Source organism: Triturus cristatus, chromosome 11 (genome assembly GCF_964204655.1).
Source record: "Triturus cristatus chromosome 11, aTriCri1.1, whole genome shotgun sequence".
Classification (NCBI taxonomy): domain Eukaryota; kingdom Metazoa; phylum Chordata; class Amphibia; order Caudata; family Salamandridae; genus Triturus; species Triturus cristatus.
The window spans coordinates 1,177,207,581-1,177,228,145 of record NC_140594.1 but is presented as its reverse complement, the minus strand read 5'-3'; the positions used below and the strand labels follow the sequence as shown (position 1 = coordinate 1,177,228,145).

At 48.4% G+C, this 20,565-nt stretch overlaps 1 protein-coding gene across 2 annotated transcripts in view; it reads left to right on the top strand.

Annotated features, from left to right (window-relative positions):
• The window catches only part of LOC146788667 (lipoma-preferred partner homolog), a 774,512-nt gene that overhangs the window by 117,990 nt on the left and 635,957 nt on the right, over positions 1-20,565 (top strand). The gene's annotated exons all lie outside the window — the stretch shown is intronic.

Below are 20,565 nucleotides of genomic sequence, written 5' to 3'. Positions count from 1 at the left end.
TCTTTCATTCACTAGTATATTGGTAAGAAGTTTATTTTCTGTAAATGTCTACATTTTTGCTCTTTCCAGCATGCACCTGTTCTAACTGGTAAGTTGTCATGACTCCATTGTCTGGCATCTTGGCCAGCTACTGCTTAGTCAACGATAGGTCGTCCTAAGCTAATCCAGCTTTGATTGGTTGGGATGTCTCCGCCCAGACCCTATCATAGATGGCTATTGTTGGGCCTCTGCCTGAAGGGGAGTGGCTCTCTTGAATAACGAGCCTGGATCTCCCCTGCTGTCATGGGTCTAACTCGTGGCCTTGCTCTTGAAATCCCAATATCTGTACCTTTTGCACCATGTGCGGTAAGTGGCGAAATGCCTAGGGTAGATTCAGTAGAACACTAGCACTTTTAGAGGCGTGACATCCGGCCACCTCAGCCTCCCGCTGTCTCCAACAGAGACCCCTCTTACAGAAGCTGAATGGTTCTACTGAGGACCAAGACGGGAGCTTCTTAGTGAGACTTGGAGTGCGAGCGACGACTGCTATTGTTTGTTCTGGGTTTGAGCGTAGGCATGGAAGAGAGGCACATCTAAGTGCAGTGCTGGTGAAGAGTTTACCATCTCTCTGGTTTGAGTTCTGCTGCAGTGGTCTGTGTGTAACTGAAGGTTGACACGTTGATACCCCTAAAGGTTCACCTCGCATGTAAGGTAAATCGGGGACAGGCCGAATACCCTGTGCGAATCTGGTCTAATAATTCAAGAGTGCAAAAGGGGGTTGGGTTCTTTAGAAGGACAAATACACAGCCTTTAATGGACGCAATAGTGGCTCGGCTCACGACTGGTCAGATGCATTAACATTCCATCATACACGAATACATTTTTCTTCTGTAGGTCTCACGTCCCTACACATGTCTATAATTCAATAGAAGGATGCAAGCGTTCCAAAAACATTTATTGTACAAAAGCTGCTCCAGTTAATTTGTACTGCTTTTAAGCACTTTTTTTAAACAAAAGGTTCCTCCTTCAAAATCCATTGTTTAAAGTCCGTCTAGAGGTAGTCTCAGAATTTCTAGTGTGGGCCAAAATGTAGGACTCTTGTAAACGTTTTTCAGTACTCTCAGTTCATTTTGAATCAATCCAAGTTTTCTCAACTTTCAAGGTATTAGGAACTTTTTACGATATACTGGTCAATGTGTTTTGTCTCACTGATGTGTGCGTCGTCCAGATAAACCACAAGAACTCAGTATTTACAACATTACCCAAAACAACATATATACATAGAAATATACATTTTGCATCTGATTTCTACACTCCTTACAATTGCATTCTTATGCAATTTCTTTTTGTGCTGCCTCCCGTTTTGACCTGTCTTGCTAATGTACCATCATATTAACAAATCTTATTGCATAATAATAACAAGAGTGATTGCATGTTGATGAAAGATCACGGGGGCCTCACATCCAGCAGTGGACACGGCTTAAGGTATCTAAAACCATCTTGCATATTAGTCATGTTGTGTTCACTGTGCAAATCCTCGAGTAAGGTATCTGTTAAGACGCTATTTTCATTTCTAATGCATGCTGTGTAGAAGTGCATAGGACTTCTTTGTAGCATTTGTGGGGCGCATGTCTGTCTAACCGCATGGCAGACCTGTTCCCATATTTTAGTCCCTGGAACAAGAGAAGTTGCCTTTTTCAGGGATCCCTAGAGATAGATGGATGGCATTGGGCAGTCTATTAACGAAAGTGGACTTCTGTTCAGTACATGACCTTGGCAAGGAACATTTGTATATACAGAGCCGCGATGGCTTCTTGGCAACCGTGATCTCTTTGGACGCACACTTCGCTGTCCGGGGCAAGTTGCATGCTGAAGCCAAATAATTCTTCTTTCCCTTGTTGTTTTCATATTGGATTTGCTGGTGCAGGAGGACAGCTCGCCAGCTCAAAGGGAGGCCACTCAATTAGTGAATGTGTTCGTTTCTTATGAATTGGAGGCCCCCAGTGCCAGTCTGAGCTGCTTTAGTTCATCTCTAGTGGATGAAAGGTGTGGTAGACACAGATAGGTGAAGACCAGTGTGGGTTATGTTGAGCAGTGCCTTCCCCCATACATCCCAGATCTCTCAGCTATTAGGCATGTGCTGGCATGGATTTGGTGCTGCTTATACTGTCCCTAATGTTTCTGAGATGCAGCTCTAGTGAGCGCCAGTGAGTTCACGTGTGTGAAAACCCTGGTGTTGTGTATGTGGTAATTAAAGCTAGGGTTCCACTGAAGAATTGCCATGGTCTAGTGTCTGAATAGATGGGATAACTTTACCTCTAGATCAGAATAGTATGTTTTCAAATACTAATTTGCAATGCAGGTCTATACAATTCTGATTTTGAAAAATGGGGTTCGGTGTTGTGCATGGCGAGTCTCTCTGCCAGCTGTCTAGCAGTTTGGTTTTGTTGAGCGTTGCTCTGCAGGAGGACACGGCGCTCGGACATCTCTCATGTGTTGCTGTGTTCTCCAGTCTTCTTGTGTGATTTGCTAGTCTCAAACCAATCAGCTCATGACAATGAAGTTCCATGTACTGCTGCTTGATGGTTGGTTGGCAGCATGTCCAGTTACAGGAAGACTACGCCAGCTTCACAACCATTTGATTTCCTCCAGCTTCATCAGGATCTAAAAGACCTTAAAATACTCAGTCAGTGCAATAACAATTCAAATCCCACTTGCTATCCTTCTCCCAGACCTGTGTTCTACACTGATGGTTGCCTTTCATGTGGACACTATATGCGGTGCCTTACTTCTTCTCGTCCCTCACCCATTGCTTTGTGCTGGAAGGATGCACCTGTGCACTCGTGCCATGGCTGCTCTTCCTCTTAAAGCTGGGGTGACGTCATTTAGTTGAATAACCCCAGATTTAAACTTGTCAGGTTGCCCGTGACCCAAACTTTATTCATACACATGACTGTAGTTCAGACTGCATTGCAAATGATGGGGTTGACTGGCTCAGGGAGGTCGGGCATCTGTGGCTGCTGCAAAGAAAGTACTTACTACAAGTTTATGGAAATGCTGCCTTTCTACTCTCAATTGATGTGATATTGCCAGGTTAGCATAACCATTTAATGTCAGTTTGTCTCAAAAGGTAAAATGCCAGTCTTTGTAAGGTAATACCGCCGCTAAACTACCATTACCATACTAACTCCTTGGGTCCTAGGGAACTGCGGGGGTATTTAGCAATCCATGTAACAGTAGTTGCCTGTTATTCCTGGAGCCAGAGGAATCCTGTACTCCACAGGGTCACTGAATGCCAAGTCTCTCCCTGTTTGGGTTTGAATCTCAAGGCATCGAAGATGCCCAGTCATGGTTTCCTCTTGGCGGGTGTGCTGGGACACCATGCCCCGTCATGGTTTCCTCTTGGCGGGTGTGCTGGGACACCATGCCCCGTCATGGTTTCCTCTTGGCGGGTGTGCTGGGACACCATGCCCGTCATGGTTTCCTCTTGGCGGGTGTGCTGGGACACCATGCCCCGTCATGGTTTCTTCTTGGCGGGTGTGCTGGGACACCATGCCCCGTCATGGTTTCTTCTTGGCGGGTGTGCTGGGACACCATGCCCAGTCATGGTTTCCTCTTGGCGGGTGTGGTGGGACACCATGCCCAGTCATGGTTTCCTCTTGGCGGGTGTGGTGGGACACCATGCCCAGTCATGGTTTCCTCTTGGCGGGTGTGCTGGGACACCATGCCCAGTCATGGTTTCCTCTTGGCGGGTGCTGGGACACCATGCCCCGTCATGGTTTCCTCTTGGTTGGTGTGCTGGGACACCATGCCCCGTCATGGTTTCCTCTTGGCGGGTGTGGTGGGACACCATGCCCAGTCATGGTTTCCTCTTGGCGGGTGTGGTGGGACACCCTGCCCAGTCCTAGTACACTAGAACATTGCGCAGAGAACACAAGACGCACAGAAGATCCAAACCCTCTTTGCATTCAGATGTTCAGAATCTTGGCGCCAACATGTCCCTGAGCCCCTCCTCAGACAGGTGAACGTTGGTGAGATCACTTCACTGTGGACAGTGTTTCCTTTCCCAGCTGTGCAAAGAGACTGAGCATCTGTCACACATCTGCAGCATTCGGTAAAGCGTTCCACCACATCACACCATGGCAGAGGTAGAATTAAGCAAGCTGAGTTCATGTGCAAGTAAAGCTTTATTATTAGTTTGGTTGAGCCCACATCAGTGTATTTTTATTGTTGCTGGTGGAAACCGTGTTGTGTTGCTGCTGCACTTAGTATGATTTCTGGATGCGCGGATATCAGGAGATGTATGTGTGGTCAGGGAACTGCGTGACCCAGTCCTGCCGGTATATGGGGCTGCTCTGGCTCCTCTTGTAGCACGATGGCAGAGTGCGTTGGTCAACAGAGAATGACCAGACCTTTGCAGTCAGGTGGTTTTGTGCTTCCGGGAATGGCCGTTGGTACTAAGGTACCGGGAATGGCCAGATGCACTAAGGTTGCACAGAGATGCTGGTCTTCGATAGATACGATTTCCTTTTGCAAGACCCAAAGCGATCAAGGATGCTTATGCAACTGGCCAAGGATGTTTGACACTTTTGATTGGACAGACAGATGTCTGTCACGAGTATGTCTTGAGCAAACAGAACTGTGTTGCAGATTATTGCCATTCCAGACACCTGCAGGATTAGAACCACTGAAACCTCGATTCAAGGATATTCTTGGCTCTTACGGACAAATGGGGGACGGACCTCTTTACCTCCAGGCTCAACACCCGGATTCCAAAATATTTCAGTTTGGGGAAGGCATAGTTGGTCTGTCACTCAATACTGTAAGAATGAATCCACGGCCACTGCATCCGGGTCTGGCCTCAGTTTACAAGGATCACTAGGGTGATGGCTTGAGACAAGTGTGGTTCTGGTCACGCCACCATGGAGATTGCCTGGATGATTTCTAATTTTATCTGGAACTTTCTTAGGAGTGTCCGAGTCTTATTCGAGAACATAAGGGCAGGTCCACGTCACATAAGTTAGTGAATGAGTTCTTTGTGGGTCCCCTGATCTGTAAAATTACAAGCGCTGTTGGACAGTCCGTGTTTCTAGCCGCCTCCTTCGTGTGGAAAGCTTGAGCGAGTGGTAGAATTCATCACTATAAAACCTCCCTCCCGACGACGCGCACATTGGTGTCTGGATCTGGGTTCATCACTGAATATTTTGAGTATTGTTGCTTCCTTTTTGGTTGCTAGTTTCAAAGCAAAGACATTAGACCTTGGGAAACAGCATAATGAGTTGAACTTGGCGAGAAATAGAGGAAATGAAGCCTTTCTTTAAGGAATTGATTGGCTGATGTGTTTCACTTGACCTCTCTAATTTTATGGATCCATAGGAAATGTAGTTTCATTAATTCTAATAAATTTTGGTTTTGAAGTGGCAGCTGAGCTTAATACAAAGGACACGTTTGCATAATCCTAGGCTCTGTATTCTTCATAGAATTTGAACTTTCATTCTCAATATCCAGGAAATTATTTTTCTAGCCTCTTATGCAAACGTGCAAAAACAAATGAACGAAGTGTGTACTGGATGCACATGAAGCTTTCTGCATATCGGCCTATTGGTTCCTTCTACCCTGCCCCCCGCCCCCATACCCCTCTGACATGATCTAGAAGGACTGTTAACCTGTCGCCCATGTTCTGTATTTGTGTTCCTAACATCTTTAGTAGAGTTCACTTCTCTTTTTCTGTAGTGTTTACTTTGTATCCAGGTTTGGAAAGACACCAAAGCATCCTGTGAGCTGCAGGATTGCATTTTGAGGTGTTTTATGGACTGCAATATCTACATCTCCCCAGATGCTTGAACCCTCATATGTTCTAGTTCAGCTGTCCAGTAAACCTTTACTACCCGCTGACCTGACTCGCGATGGATATGGCCAAACTGGGGACCTTGGTATTTCCCAGTGCCTGAAAGCTAGGATCCAGTTTTTAGGGTGGGCGGGCTGCCATCATCAAATCCTGAAAGCGGATGTGACCCCTTGCTGTGCAAGTGTCACTTGTTCCTGAATCAAAGCTTCCAACAAGCATTGGTACCAACAAATGCATTTCATTTTGTTTCTGAGCAGCTGCTGTGCCTGGTGTTTTTCTTTGCTCCTGGGAGGGTGCAGATGTTTTCCCTGACAAAAACAGCACCCATTACATGCAGATAGTATTAGTGGGCCACAACAAGCAGCCTGTAAAGTGGTGCTTGGCACATGTGCACTGCAGGTTTCATCTATGAGTGCACCAAGCAGTAGATCCATTCTGACTCCCCGCAGCAGCAGCAGAAGAAGAAGCCATCTGCATAGTGAGCACTGCAGCGGGGCTTCATGTATTGGGCATGACACTGTTAATGGTGATTTGGGCATGGTGCAGTACAGTGCAGGGTAACGCGCATGCTTGCATCACTGGTGCTTTACTTACCAGAGAAACGTGGAGTGTGGCATGAAAAGTGGGGCTGTACCTTCCTAGGAAATCTGATTCTTGTGACAGTTGTGGTCAGCCCTTGGGATTGGCATTGCCACTGCTTGTAAAGTGGGCTTTTCATGTTTGGCAACGTAGGAGCTGCGATGGCATTTTCTATTTTTCATTTTACAGAACAGGTTGGACACCAGCATCACAGTGGGACTTGTAATATTGTATCCATACTAATGTGAGGTATGGGGCAGATCCTCCACTAGGTGTCACACCCCGCCAGCAGCGTGAAAAATTAAATGATAATAATCCTGGGTTTATTATCGTATTTTGTTTCCTGCATGAGTTTCTTGGAGGCGGGGCCAGGTGGATGACGGGCAACGACGGGGTGTGGTTGCTCTGCTATCAGTGCACATGACAGTTAGGCCGGCCGTCTCAGACCGGCCAAACCGTTATGTGCACAGAAGCTCTCTCCAACCCAGTGGCGCTGCTAGGGGCGGGCGGCACTTTTTTGGGGGGCAGCGGAGGTGCGCACATTGTGCCTGTTGACTACCATCATCCCCCCGTGAACAATTTGTCCATCGGCCCTACCAGCTGCTCCCCCCAGAACAAGTCATCCATCGGCCGCCATCCCCCCCTTACCTGTCCCGGGCGGCAATATGAGGGTCCGCCATGGGTGGCAGTAGGTCTAGCTACGCCGCTGTTCCAACCAAGCTGCTCTGCTGGGTTGGAGACGGCAGAGCATAGGTTCCCAGTCTCCCTGGCCGTGCAAGTCATTGGCGCTCAGGCCAATCCTGAAGCTGGTCTCATGCATGCGAGCAGCATTGGCCACAGTGGAGTCTGGGAGCCTCTCCCTGCAGTGGAGCCACGAGAGCAGCATTGGCTGCAGTGGAGTCTGGGAGCCTCTCCCTGCAGTGGAGCCACGAGAGCAGCATTGGCTGCAGTGGAGTCTGGGAGCCTCTACCTGCAGTGGAGCCACGAGAGGAGCATTGGCCGCAGTGGAGTCTGGGAGCCTCTACCTGCAGTGGAGCCTGGGAGCCTCTCCCTGCAGTGGAGCCATGCGAGCAGCATTGGCCGCAGTGGAGTCTGGGAGCCTCTCCCTGCAGTGGAGCCACGCGAGCAGCATTGGCCGCAGTGGAGTCTGGGAGCCTCTCCCTGCAGTGGAGCCACGCGAGCAGCATTGGCCGCAGTGGAGTCTGGGAGCCTCTCCCTGCAGTGGAGCCACGCGAGCAGCATTGGCCGCAGTGGAGTCTGGGAGCCTCTCCCTGCAGTGGAGCCACGCGAGCAGCATTGGCCGCAGTGGAGTCTGGGAGCCTCTCCCTGCAGTGGAGCCACGCGAGCAGCATTGGCCGCAGTGGAGTCTGGGAGCCTCTCCCTGCAGTGGAGCCACGCGAGCAGCATTGGCCGCAGTGGAGTCTGGGAGCCTCTCCCTGCAGTGGAGCCACGCGAGCAGCATTGGCCGCAGTGGAGTCTGGGAGCCTCTCCCTGCAGTGGAGCCACGCGAGCAGCATTGGCCGCAGTGGAGTCTGGGAGCCTCTCCCTGCAGTGGAGCCACGCGAGCAGCATTGGCCGCAGTGGAGTCTGGGAGCCTCTCCCTGCAGTGGAGCCACGCGAGCAGCATTGGCCGCAGTGGAGTCTGGGAGCCTCTCCCTGCAGTGGAGCCACGCGAGCAGCATTGGCCGCAGTGGAGTCTGGGAGCCTCTCCCTGCAGTGGAGCCACGCGAGCAGCATTGGCCGCAGTGGAGTCTGGGAGCCTCTCCCTGCAGTGGAGCCACGCGAGCAGCATTGGCCGCAGTGGAGTCTGGGAGCCTCTCCCTGCAGTGGAGCCACGCGAGCAGCATTGGCCGCAGTGGAGTCTGGGAGCCTCTCCCTGCAGTGGAGCCACGCGAGCAGCATTGGCCGCAGTGGAGTCTGGGAGCCTCTCCCTGCAGTGGAGCCACGCGAGCAGCATTGGCCGCAGTGGAGTCTGGGAGCCTCTCCCTGCAGTGGAGCCACGCGAGCAGCATTGGCCGCAGTGGAGTCTGGGAGCCTCTGCCTGCAGTGGAGCCACGCGAGCAGCATTGGCCGCAGTGGAGTCTGGGAGCCTCTGCCTGCAGTGGAGCCATGCGAGCAGCATTGGCCGCAGTGGAGTCTGGGAGCCTCTGCCTGCAGAGGAGCCATGCGAGCAGCATTGGCCGCAGTGGAGTCTGGGAGCCTCTCCCTGCAGTGGAGCCGCGAGAGGAGCATAAGACGGCGATGCGGCGGGCTGCAGGTAAGTTAATTTTTTCTTTTGCTCTCTTTTGTTGTTTGTGATCTTGCCCACCCACCCGCCTCTCTTCGGTGACAGCAGCCACTACTGTGTGCGGTGTAAACCTGGACACAAGTGCCATCTCTCTGTGAAGCAGCCTGGCATGCTGGCCTGCTCTAGGCAGTCACTGGCTTGGAGAGCCGTGCCTGTGATCACACCCAGTAGTCCGGCGTGTGTAGCAGCACTCTGGTATATGTGAGCAGTATCCGTCATAGGCTGGCTCTACATTAACGGCATCCAAAATAATTTAAGGAGCTCTTAACAGGCACACGAGCAGCAGAGGGCCTTATATCCTGGTGCAGAATATAAAACCTAAATTCCTCTCGGTACAAGATACCACTTGGCATTTACTGAGAAATAAATGTCTGATATTTGCTCCCTCTACCATGGCATTAGTCGTTCTGCTTTGCATCCACTCTTTTGTATGTGAAACCATCCCTTTATAGGCACTTAATTTTCTGCAGTGTAGAAGTGTCGCTAATGGGTACTGTGCTATAGTCTGATATTCTGCAATATTTTATTTGTTTATCTTTGAGAAAGCATATATGTCCGATAGCTTTTTTTATTCATATTTTGGCAAAATGTGCTGCAGTATTTTAGGTAAGATGCTTTTTTCTCTAAAATCACCCTTGCACTTGATCAGCGTTTTCTGGGCCCTACCCTGTTACCATTGGCGCTTCAGTGGACCTTTCTCATATGTACTGAGGGGTGGGGAAAGTTAGCCTTTCACAAATCAATCTCAATTAACAGTGTCACCCATTTGACTACACAATAAGGACCTAAAATACATAACTATAGTGAAGGTTTATTACAAGCTAACAATCACGTTGAGTTAAATCACTATTAGCACCATACTAAAAAGGTACCAAGTAACAACTGGAAATCCCAACCTCCTAAAGAAATTGAGGCAGACTACAACAATTAAACAAGACATTCATTCACAATACAGAAGAGTAGTAAAAGAACTTGATATTCAGAGAAAAGCCTCAAGTTCTCTGGTCTCTACATCCGCAGTAGAGATTACCCAAATCTAAGTCCAAACTAAAGGATGGTTCTATAAATCTAAAGAGTCTCAAATCCAAGAAGTTCCATAAAGGAGAAATTGGCACAGGACAATAAAATAATAAAAATGGGAAAATGAGAAAAATAGGTAGGATGGAAGGGGTCATCATTTCAGAAGCTCGGTCAAGAGTCTTCTTTGTTTCACAGAAACGTGTTAGCCTAAGCCACACTTGGGAACCCAATAATCATAGAGGTCCAAGACCGCAAAGTCCATAGGGAAGTGCTCTATAGGAGAAGTCTAGAAGGGGTCTGAAGAGAACCTGGAAAGCAGTCTGCATAGAATCTGAAAAGGCATCTGAATCTCCAGGGGGTGTGAACAGTGAGTTATAACGTGCAAAGTCTCTGGGCAGCACCCCTTAATACGTGTCATCAGGGATCCATTGTTTTAGATTCCCATGTTACCGACTGCAAGATTTACCAAACATCCCAGACCACACATGGGAACAACATTGTCTTCTTACACCAAGTTGGATAGAAAAATTGATGAATAGACCTTTCAGTTAACGCTCTGTCTCTCCGTGTTCTTTCGTCAAGGTCTTCTTCTCGGCTCTCTCGATCACTAGTACAGTAATGGATCTATTCTCAAACTAACAATGTGTGTGAATATCCGCAAGAAAGGTCACGTTAGCAGAGATGGAAAACAAAATTGTATACAGCTTGGTGCAGTACAGGCCTATTCAGGACAAGTTAAAGCATCGTCTCAGTGGTGCACATGTTTCACGCCTATGCACATTTAAAAACAAATGAAGATACGTGTTAGTGCTTTAGATTCACATTACATGCCGCAGTCAGTACATCTTTAAAATAACCATGTGTAAGTATGACTAGGAGCTCCAATTAAATCAAATACATGACGTATTAATGCACACGTTACATAGACTTTTTATGGTTTAAGTGACTTCACATTCTACATATAAGATGGTTTCCATTTAGTTTGCTAATCAGCAAATGTCATTGAAGATATAAAAACCTGCATTATAAAAGTAGTTTAATCTTTATAATGACATTTTTTGTGAAGTGAGGATGATTTTCTTCAATTTCATAAACAAAATAGCATGAGGACGGTTCCTCTGCAGATATCTAATATGAAAATGAATGTGATTAAGGTCCACAGTGAATACAGGATTTCTCTAATTCTGCAGTGAATGCCCTTTTATTATGATGCCACGTGCAACACTTCACATTAACACAATTAGGGCAAACAAAGTGCATGTTTATCGCATGCGTCAGGAAATGTGACATATTTGTAACATGTAATGGATGGGCAAAAGTGTGCTGCGCCATGGTGATGGTGAACTGCCCCAAATCCTTGGGAGAGGGACAGGTGTTATGGCTATGCCTGGATGGTGCCGAATAGGGCTTGTTTGAGCACTTCTACCACAGCTGCTTTTATTGTTTTCCCATTGTTACTTCCTGGCTGTGATTTTGACGGCTGTGTGGGCTGTAATGTTGGCAGAGTCGTGTTTTCAGTTTGTTTTCTTAGGATGAGAAGTGTTTGTGCAGGGAGTCCCGTCTCGCGCAGGACGTGGACTTGTACATGGCTCTTCAGTGACGCGGTGCTGTACAGCGTGAGTGCAGTGGTGCAGTGGATCCGTCTCATGTAGCGCTCACTCAGCCGCTTCCAGGCTCTTGGCTTGGTGCTCATGGAAGAGGCTATATTGGCGATCATGGCGGGTGAAGTCCCCCAAAGCAGTGTAACCGCTGGATCCTTAAGTGCATATCCCCCCCCCCCCACCTCATCATCGTCATCGCGCACATACACACATGCACACACGCACAGGCCCAGCACAGACCCACTGAGAGAATGCTCTTAACTTGGTGGAGAGCAAAAGGAAGGGAGATCAGTCAAAACTTGTGGTTGTAATGAGCAGTGGCGGGTCCTCCGCTAAGGCGGAGGAGCGTTGCCCCGCTGCTTTTCAGTAGTGCAAAAAAGGAAAAATAAAATAACTCCAATGTTATAACATTTTATTTTTCCCTGCCGAGGCAGGTGGGGCTGGGCTTATCTGCTCACAGAGCAGGGGGAGGAGTGGGGGGTACTCTGTAAGCGCACATGACTGTTTGGCGGGCCGGCCAGTCATGTGCACTTTGCATGTTCCTCACTCAGGCGGTGTATTACAGCCTGTGGGGAAAACATGCCCAGGCTCCCAGTCTGAGCACAGAACCACGGTACTCAGACCAATCACAGTGCTGCTAACTGCAACGTTGTGATTGGCTTAGGGGAACCTGTAGGCTTCCTGCTTCCGTTCCAACCAGCGGCAGAGAGATGACAGAGGAGAGACGCGGTGACAGGTAAGTTTATTTTTATTTCTCTACACCCCCACCACCCCCGATCCATGCCAGCTGCCGCTGTTGGTGAGGCCTTCTGTAAGAAGATTAGGATGAAGACTGTGGGTGCCTTGGACACAAACTGTGTCTGTGGAATGGTAAACCCTATTCATGTACAGTCCGTGCGAACAAACGTACATCGGAGGTTGAGTAGTGTGAGTGAGGCTTCAGTCATTGTAAAGCGGTCAGTAATCCTTAGTAAGGCTGAGAGATACAACACGGGGCCCATTCTAAGTGCCGGAACTCATGTTTGTTTGTTCCCTGTCCTTGCTTAGAAACAGAAAGGCCACGATGCCTCCGTTTAATGTATTGGCACATTTTATTTGGTGGTCTTGCCAGAAGTGTGCGGCCTTCACGGTGTCCACGGCCGCCTGATGGTTGTAGTTCTGAATGCCTCATGGTAACCAGCTCCTGCGTGGGGGTGAGAGTACAGTTTTAACTTCCCAATGGCATCTGCACGTTCTCCTTGGACTCGCCTTGTCATACAGCAGGACTCGCAGGTGAAGGCAGGTGATGACTTGCCTCGCAGTCACTCACCTACAACATCAGGGTGTGTTCAGCCTTGGAACATGCTGAACTTCGCGTCTGCCTTCAGCTTCTGTTGGTGACCTTTGCACCATGTGCTCAGTGGAATCCGCCTTTTGTTGAGCAGGTGTCTCTTTAAATCACCCAACCAGGGCGGCAGCTAGCCTGGCCACTCAGTGTCGAGGACGGTCTTCCTAAGGAATATCACTGCAGCTGAATGGAAGCACCTCTGTCTGGCTGCATGCCCTAGCGTAGCTTCTTCCAACGAAGTGCTGGACCTCTCAGTTCTGCTCTGTCATGAATCCGTGTTTCGTACAGTGGCGGCTGGCAACATTAATTAATGGTAAATGCTGCCGGCCGCTGGGTACTCCAAACCGATGCTCTTCTCCCCACGCCGATCCTGGAGGTGACTAGGAGCAAGAAGGACTTACCTCTTTGTGCAACGTATATCCAACCAATGAGCTCCAGGATTGGTTGGAGCAGGTTAACCCAGTGCTCGTTTTGAGGCTGGGACATTTGCCTGCAATCCCTCGGATGTTTTACAGCGCTGGGATTGCTGGCTTTGAAGTGCGCATGTCACTTTGGCCGGCTGTAGGTAGCCGGCCAATCTGACATGCGTCCTGAGCACCTACGTTATCCTGCAGTTTGCAGGAATCTGCCCCGCCCCCACCATCCACTCACTATGGCTGGCAGCACACAATAATAAAGTGGTAATGACTATATTATTATTCTGTGTTTACCGCGGCGCCCGCTGCTAGTGGGGCGACGCTCTTAAGCCCACGAAGAGAAACTGCCCCTGGTATTTTCCATCGGAGCTGCCTCCCTAGTCATTTACCTTTTAAATAGCTCTATGTGGGTCTCAATAGCAAATGTTTAGGTGCACTCCCAACTTGGTTTAGCTATATCATTCAACTAGGTATTCCAGCCACATTTTTGTCCAAACTCATAAACCTCATTATCGGACTTCTCTTTTGATAGAAGAAACTTGAATGTCTCCAGAAAAGTCTTCTCTTCTCTGGCGCTTTATCTCTAAAAGTCTTGTATTATGCTCTGCCGCCTTCATGGATCCCTTCCTGCTTTCGCAGGATGTCTCTTTCGAGGGTCCCCTTCTGCATCCGTCTTCACTCGCGTTTGTAGAGAGTCTGCATCCTTCCATCTTTGAAGTTGGCTCGAGGGCAGGATGCTCATTTCTGGTGCCTGCTTCCAAACCTTGAATCTCCCTCTCTGGCCTGCAGTGAACTCTACTCTTGTGCATTCCTAGAGAGGTGCAGACCCGGCTCTTCAATCTAACTTCTTATTAAGGTGTTGGCTGCCTGAGCGTCAGGACTTTCCTCTTTCATGTATTTTTTTTATTTAAAAATTGACTTAGTTTTATATTTTATTTTATATGTTTGCATTTAATTGATATCGGTTTTAATTTATATATTGAGAAACTGTTGCCTTATGGTGCACAGTCGCCAGGTGGGGACTTTACATTACTCTACATAGTATGGCCTTTTGTATGTTATCATGTCATGTGTAGTAGTAACTACCAGTGGCTGAGATGAATTCAATCGTCCAATCCATCAGTTTTTGTATACTTCAGTGCGACATCCTAAGTGGGACGGGTATGCCCAGAAGTGGGTCCCATGCACATTGTGCTGCTGAAACCAAGCTAAACCCGGCTGATGAGCCCATAACAGAGGTAAAACCGGTCTTGGTTTCTCTGTGTTACGGTTCAGTGAGGACCTGGCACTTTGGACTGTTCCCATTGACTGCGTTGCATATGGCTTGGTCAAAACTGAGGTTGCATATCTTGCCCAATTGCCATGGAGTGGGATGCGGCCTGAGTAATTGCCAGTGGCTGAGATTAATTCAAGTGTTCAATCCATCACTTTTTTTTATATTTTCTGATGAGAAAGTGAATTTAGGGCTGAGTGTAGGAAGTGAAAGAAATGAGAGCACAGTGTAAGAAAATGGACAAAGAGGAGAGAAGTAAAGAGAGTAAGAAAAGAGGGTGGAGAAAAGCAAGAGGAGAATTGGAGTGGTGAGTGAGGGGAAATGAGTAGAATTAAACCGGGAAGAGGCCACCAAAGATCGAAAGAAGGAGTAAGGGACAAATGAGAGCAACGCAGACTGTTAGGAGGATGCGGGAAGGGGATAGGATAAGAGGATATGATGTGGGAAGAAGATAGTTTGAGAAAAGGAAGCGTAAGGATTCAAGAACGGAACGAGAGAGCAGGAGGAGTACAAGAAAGGAGGAAGCGGTGAAAGGGAGAGCCAGGGTGGGTTGAGTATGAAGGAAGTGAGAGGGGAGGCGGTGGAGATGAGTGGTAGAGCCTGGTCTGGTGGCTTAGTGGACTAATGTATCCACTGTAGGGGCTAGTGTTCGACATCATGGTCACAGGTTCAAATCCTGGTGGGTCCACGCAGCCTTTCATCCTGCTGAGGTCGATAAAATGAGTGCCATTGAGTTGGGGAACAATAAACGTGTTTTTCAGCGTCAAGATACCCTTGGGTGAATGTGCGCTTTACTAATACACATGTCGATAAGGAGCATGATGTTGTAGGAGGTGTGCAGGGTAGGGCAGATAGCCGGGCAGAGAGTGAAGAGGGCTCAGTGAGAGGTGCAGCGCCTCCTACAGGTCTGGTGCCTGCTTGTTAGTTCTCCTTGCTTCTCCATTGCTACAATCTGTCGACCTCTGTCCTGGTTTATGAGGTGAGGGTTTCTCCGCAAATTACCCCTAAGAGCCTGGTTTGTGTGTTCTATTACTGAACAAGTGCACCGTCTGTTTCTAGCTGACCTCTGGTTGGTGGATGGCAGCCTGTGGTGTTCAGCTGCCTCCGCCCTGAGGTGAGGCTATGCTTCTGTGATAGGGCTCTAGCCGGGGTCCAAATGTCTTGCATCCCTAGGGTAGTGTACCACCTGCCCATCTGAGGGAACCAGCCACATAATATGGGTTCCATGGCATCCGCTGGGTGTGAATCTGAGACCCTCTCACCTCCCTAGAGTAGCAGGTGCCCATCCATGGGCACAAGCCATGGCACACTGGGCACCAGGGCATCCACAGGGTTTGTGTCTGAGACCCTGTTCTCTCCCTAGAGTACCTGCTGCCTATCCCAGGGCACATGCCATAGCAGGCCGTAGCCAGGGCACCCGCACGGATGGTGTCTGAGGCCCTGAAGCACAGGTCTGCTGCAGCTCAGCCCCCCCCCCCCCCCGCTGCCCCCACATGCTTATCGGGATGAGCAGAGAACACCATAAATAAATGGAACCCTTTAAGTCCTTACAAGGAGATATTCACCACTATCCGGCTCTTGGAAAGAGTCTTCTTTTGTAAATACCAAGTGGAAAAAAAGAGCTGTTGCTGCGCGTGCGGCGTGAGGTCAGCTCACACCTGCATCGTCAAGAGAGAGAGAGACGCGCGCGCGCACACTCCGTGAGCCGCCTTCATTTACATTTATTATAACAATGAAAACCGTTTCTATAATAAGGTTTTAAAAATGTAAATTATCGATGACGAATATAAGGGGTCAAGAGAATAAAACAAGGTCATTGATTCTGATCATGTTGCAAAAGCATGGACGTGTGAACTAGGTCAGGACACGCAAGTGCGCCACAAGTACAAAAACCTATAATGCCTATTAGCAGCGTTCGAAAAACTTGACCGTGATGTATTTGTTACCTGGATTCCTCCAGTTTTAAAATTCGTTAAAATAAATCTACAAACATTAGTTTCTAAATTTGCTGCAAGATAAAATGCCATGCCTCTCTGGGATCCCCCAGAATGTGTGTGCGACGAGCAATGCCCCCAGCTTGTGTTTATCAGTTTCTTTAGCCGTGTCTGGTGGCTCAGTGGACTAATGCATCCACTGTAGGGGCCTGTGGTCGACCTCATGGTCACAGGTTCAAATCCCGGCGGGTCCACTCAGCCTTTCATCCATCTGAGGTCCATAAAATGAGTACCATTGAGTTGGGTAACAGTAAACATCTGTTATTCAGCGCCTTGAGACCCTAGCTTGGGTGATACGTGCGCTTTACAAATACACATGTTATGTTTAGCATCTCTTGAAACAATGGCATATAAGACCGAGCAGGTTGGTTTCATCATTAAAAGCCAGTTGAATCCTGGAGTGATTTTGCAATAGAATGAGTTCCTTAAACTTCAAACCTCAGTGAATCCGGATCACTGGTTTGCAGAATACATCCTGCAGTTTTAACATGGATTGTTGATTGTGCATCTGTGTGCGCTTGCACGCATCAGTCAGACCAATGTGACCGGTCCACACCTGTGATCACTGAAGCCGTCTCTGTCCTGGATAAACCAATTTGGATTTGTGAGTGTTTTTTCTAACCTGAGATGCAGAAATATTTACTTTGGTACTTAGCACAACATATCCCATTGTTGCAAGTGGGCGTGGAGTTAGAATAGAAAACGTACATTTCAGATGGATACTTCAACCACAGATAACTCACCTGTAGAATATTCCCCAGACGCCAGACTGGCTCTGAACCTTTCAGCAATGCTCCCGCATTCCCCTAGGGGGTGTAATGCTCCGTGCCGCCCTGTAAGTGATGAAGCGGGCCCCCATATAAGATGCACCCGATGTCCGTTTTTGTCCTTTCTGCGCCTTAAGGTGCTATTTTACAGCTCCTCTTCCACTTTTGTTGGGCTCCGCTGACTCTTAAAACAAGACCTCCAGTCTGCCAAGGAACGAGGTCTACTTCTAAGACTACAATTTTCAAACACTGCTGCGGCTGAAAAAAGGAGATATCGTCACAGAGCTGCATAAGGTGTCTTTTTTTTTTTTTCCCGCTCTGGGTATGTCTTGAAGTACTGTGACAAGTTGGCGCTCATAGACACCCGAAGGCGATCTGTGACCGAAAAGTGAAACTGTAAACCACCAAACACAAAGCTACAGACCTCGAGTAAGACCCTATTCAAGAAGAGTGTGCGGACTCTCTCCCGCAACAGGTCAACTTTGCGATCGAAGTACTCCAGGAAGTCGAAGTCCATATGTAAACACAAGAAGGCAGAGCTGATCTTAACCCCACCCAGCCACTCTCTTGCTAAAGAGGTGCTAAGGCACTATGGTATCAGTCGGTCTCCCTCAAGGTCTTCCGTTGCGAACCGATGCTGCAGTTGGTCCTAATATGTCCTGAGTTCCTGAGCCATTGGCAATGCAGCAGCAGATCGATGCCTTTAAGGGAGGCTATGTTCTGGATATTTGGAAGTCTTTCAGCTCACTCTGGCATTCCATCTGCCCCCCAGGATCCGCTGGGGCCCTCAGTTCGGTTACTGCCGACGTATCTGTTCTCAATGCCATCTGAGACTCTTGGAGCTGTCACAGGCCAGCTCTGGTACAGCCTTCTACCATTGCTTCACAACCTGCTTCGGTCCCTCCTTTGTCGACCTCAGTATCTACTCCACTGGAGTGTCCAGTGCTAGTTCAGATCTCTAACCGGAACCGATTCAGCACAATCACAAAAGATGTCGCTCTACAATATTACTTATATGCTGCCAGTCAGCATTCAACCAGATTCCTATCTTCTGCCTCCACTTGAACAGGCGTGGCCTTGAGCCTATATCATCTCCTTGGCTCTGATCCTGACCAAGGCTTGCCACCACCCAGGGTGATGCCCCCCTATGATGCTAACAATTTTTACATGGATTTACAAGTGGCCAGTGGACTCGATTACCCCCCCCCCCCCCCCCAGATAGAAGGTTCAACTACTCATTTGGTCCAGTAGTGGATTAGAGTGCTTCATTTGCAGTAGTAATTTGATGAGGACCAGAGGGACCAGAGGACCTCATGCTGCCTTCTTTTGAGGTTTAGAAAAATGTTCTTATGGAAAATTTACAGCACAAGCCAGTTTGTGGAAATGTACCTTTTAAGGAGCACACTGGTGCAGGGTTACCCTCTCGTCCAAGGGTCAGCAGACCATCAAAATAGAGATCGGCACTGGAGTTGAAGTAAAATAAAGCAAGTTTATTAGTCGTTCATGAGTGGGGCCCTATCCAAACACCACTCTCGAGTGCTGCATGAGGAAGTACACTGAACTCATAAACCATCGTCCTTGTATACAGTTTTGTTGCAATGTAAGCATATGGACAGATGTGGAAAGAACAAGTTTAAACACAGAAATAGCTATTGGCAAACAAGGACAGATGGATGACCACTTGGTCAGCAAATAGGGAGGGGGAGCAGGATTGCTTATGGCAGCAGTAAGCTATCAATAGATAGCCTCTAAGACCAGGTGCACCGGCAGCTGCAAACCCCCCCCAGCACGTACATTGCTGACCCATGTTCAAAGAGGTCAACTAAAGTTGATGGCACAAGCAGGGTGAAAAGGCGAACAGCAGAGGACGAAAGAATTACATAGGAAACTAAATGGAAGCCGCAGCCAAAATGGCTGTTGCTTATGCTAATGTAAAATATTACACGTTTCCACAAGTTGAGCCCCTCGCTTCCATTGAGTGAAACCCTCACTGACACCTTTAAATGCACCTGGTCAAAGCCCTGTTCTTGCCTTTCAGTGAATTGGCAGGTGGCCGGACCTCACAAACAGGCACGTGGCAGCCCGATTTTCTCACTAAACATTCTTATCCAGAGTGTCCGGTCATTCAACTTTCAACCAGCAAGGTGAAACCCCAATTCCTTCTGCAAGACACCCACTGATGGGGAGTCTGAAAGGAATGAGACGTGCGGAAAGCATATGTTTTCTTTGGCTAGCCTCTCACTGTGATCGGTCAATGGAGTTTGTTTATTGGCCTGATGTATGCATGCCCTCTGTGTTTTGGCCAGTGATCTGTTCAGAAGATTATAGGACCTCCCCGACTCAAATATTGAGAATGAACTAGATGTTGCTAAATAGGTGATTTGTGCTGGGCTTCATACTACTGATCTGGGAAGGGCTGTTGGCGCAAGTGTGATGCTCTGCCACATGCGTGAATGCGCTTCTCGGAATTCTTTGGAGACATACAGGCCTCTCTTATGGATATGCCTTTTGATGGCTCAGGCACACTTTGAGCCACTGGACCTCTGCCAAACAGTTCCCTTAGCAGTTTAGGAAATTCCCAGGCTAATCTAGGGGGCTGGCTAATCGGCAATGTCTGTGTCCTAAGTCTCTGCTGCACTCACCCACTCAATTCGAGTCTGGGGATATAGGTCTGGCAGGCAGTGTGCAGGCCACCACAGTCGCCGGTCCTCCCAGTTCGCTTTCCCTGCGGTTACTCCTACCAAACAGCTGTATCTTACCATTTGTAGTGGACAACCATCCTGTGGGAGACAGGATCCAGCAATTTCTTCCAGGGTAACGGTCCATCACGCCCTTAGATGGGCCCTCCAAATTGTAAGTATGGTTATTCCCTATCCTTTCATTCCGCTCCACTGATTCCTGCCCACACCTCCGAGCAACTCTGAGGAGTACCTGAAGGATGAAGGCATTCAGTCCATCTTGGATTGGAAGAATGCCGTTGACCCGGGCAACTGGAAGGTGTACTTCGACTCGCTAGAAACACTTTTTAAAAAAAACATTTTTTTAAATTAAAACCCTTTCTTTAAGTCCCACAAGCATTTGACTGTGGTTCAACGTAGGGTAGGAACATTTTCAGTTTGTGGTGTTCCTTTTCGGCCTCACCAGTGTCCATCAGTGGTAATGAAAATTATGGCGGTGCTTGCTCCCATCTTCTTAGGTCAGGGATACCCATCATCCCCTACCTTGATGACTGGCTGTTGAAGACGGACTTGTCGAAGTCAGTCATAGACCACCTCCACATGACTGGAATCCCTTCTTTCATAATTGCTGTTAACGACCAATGAGCGGAAGTTGCACTTTACTCCTTTCCAAAGACTTCCTTTTGTTGGAGCCGTCCTGAATACGGTACACGTCATGGCCTTTCCTCCATTGTAAGAGTCCAGGACATTTGGGCTATGACCCTCCTATTTCAGCATCTGCCCTGGAACTGAGGGA